Raw genomic sequence first — 2,166 nt, forward strand, 5'->3', positions numbered from 1 at the left:
TGTCACCAGCAATGTTTAATTAAGCTTTTTGATCTCTCATTCTGAGTGATATTTGGCATTTTTCAACTGTTTGCATCATGAGTATTTCTTTTGGGGAAGCACCTATTCTATTCATTGTCCCTTTTATTTCTATATTTTTTAAACAGCTTTATTGAGGTATAATTGGTATACAAAACACTAGACATATGGAATGTTTACATTTGATGAGTTTGGAGATATGTCTCCAAACTGTGAAACCACCACCATGTCAAGTGTTAAACATATCTATTACTTCCAAAAGATGCCTCCTGCTCCTTTTAATTATTTTCTTTGTGTGTGTGTGTGTGTGTGTGTGTGTGTGTGTGTGTGTAGAACATTTAACATGAGGTTTACCCTCTTAATAGTTTTTTAAGTGTACAACACTGAATTAACTATCATTTTTAATATGTTAAGAAGAGAAGTCTTTAGAATTTATTATTATCTTAACTTATGGCTTTGTATTTCAGGTCAAAAATAAAAAGGTCTTCCACCTATCAGGCTAATAAAAAATTACCATTTTTTTTCTAGTGCCTTCATGGCTTTATTTTTTTATATTTAAATATTTGAGTTATCGGGCGTTTATTTTGGTGTGAGTTTTGAGGATGGAATCCAGCTTTACTTTTTCCCAAAAGGGTATCTAACTGTTTCAATAGCACTTTTGAATAGGTTATCTTTTTGTCATTGATATGTAACACTACATTTATCACATATAGGTTAGTTTATTTTTAAACACTTTCCATTGATTTCCTGGCTAGACTTTATCTGTCTGTTTTATTTTTTAAACTTCTGTAGCTTTACAATATATTTTAATGTGAAGGGCCAACCCCCACTCTTAATTTTTTGTCAGAAGTTTTCAGGCTGTGCTTGCTTATTTAAATTTGAGCTTTAGAATCATCCTGACTACTTCTAAGAATACTTATTGGTGTTTGATTGCATTGTATTACATTTATAGTTTAGTTAAGACATCTTTACGTTAAACAGGGTATCTTTCCATTTGCTTAAACCATCTTGTATTCTCCTCGGTAGCATTAAAAAATTTTATTTGTATACATTTTTGGCACATTTCTTGTTAAATTTATTTCTATTGTAAATAAGATCTTTTCAGTTTCATTTCCTAACCAACTTCTGTTTGTATATGGAAGGTTATTAGATATTTTTATACTCCATCACCTTAATGAATTTCCTTACTGTTTGTACTATTTTTTCATTTGTTTCTTTGTGTTTTACAGTATATAATCATATCACCTGCATATAATAATAATAATTTTGACCCTTAATTCTAATTTCTATGCTTATTTCTGTCTCTCTTCCACTTGGGCTGGCCAGGATCTCTGGAGTAATGTTAACTAATACAGTTGATTAAGGCATCTTTTCTTGTAGCTGACGTTAATGGCATTGTGTTTACTTTTTCTCAGTAGATATATTAGTAGTAGCTTTGGGGACATATGTTACTAAGTATGTGCAAGGGTGTATATGTGTGTGTCTCCGTGTGTAACATATCATTTTATGATGAATTTTTCATCAGGAATAAAGAATAAATTGTATCAAATGCCTTTATAGAGATAATAAAAACAATCCTTAATTTTGACTGTATTATATAAATTAAGATGATTTTGAATTTTTAAACATTCTTACATTTAAAAAATTCCACTTAGTCATAGTACATTCTCATCTTTGTGAGGTCTTAGGTTTGTTTGCTAATATTTTAATTAGAATTTTTGACATTGATATTCATAGACAGTATTGGTCTTTGCTTTTTTGTGTTCTCTTTATCAGGATATGATTGATGAATGCTAGCTTCAGAAAAAGGGATTTAGAAGACTTCTCTTTTTATATGCTCTGTAAGAGTGTAAATAATATTGGGCCTATCTATTTTTTTAGAGGTTTGGTAGAAGTAATCTGTGAAATATTCTGGGCCTGGTGCTTTCTTTGCAGAGGTTTGCTTTTTGTCCATGTGCTGTATTTCTTCTGTGCTGCTTAGTTTAGATTTTTTTCTATCAGGGATCATGCTTGGTAATTTGTATTTTCCTAGAAGACGATTTCTTTGCATCCCTTTTGGTTAGTGTACTGATGATTTATTGACTTTTCCCTAAAGTTTATTTGCTCCCCCCCGCCCCCAATTTATCTTCTGCTTTTATTATCATTCAT

At 30.7% G+C, this 2,166-nt stretch overlaps 1 protein-coding gene across 2 annotated transcripts in view; it reads right to left on the minus strand.

Annotated features, from left to right (window-relative positions):
* The window catches only part of RGS6 (regulator of G protein signaling 6), a 457,947-nt gene that overhangs the window by 152,441 nt on the left and 303,340 nt on the right, over positions 1 to 2,166 (minus strand). The window lies entirely within an intron of this gene.

Source organism: Pteropus vampyrus, unplaced genomic scaffold (genome assembly GCF_000151845.1).
Source record: "Pteropus vampyrus isolate Shadow unplaced genomic scaffold, Pvam_2.0 Scaffold177, whole genome shotgun sequence".
In the NCBI taxonomy this organism is placed as follows: domain Eukaryota; kingdom Metazoa; phylum Chordata; class Mammalia; order Chiroptera; family Pteropodidae; genus Pteropus; species Pteropus vampyrus.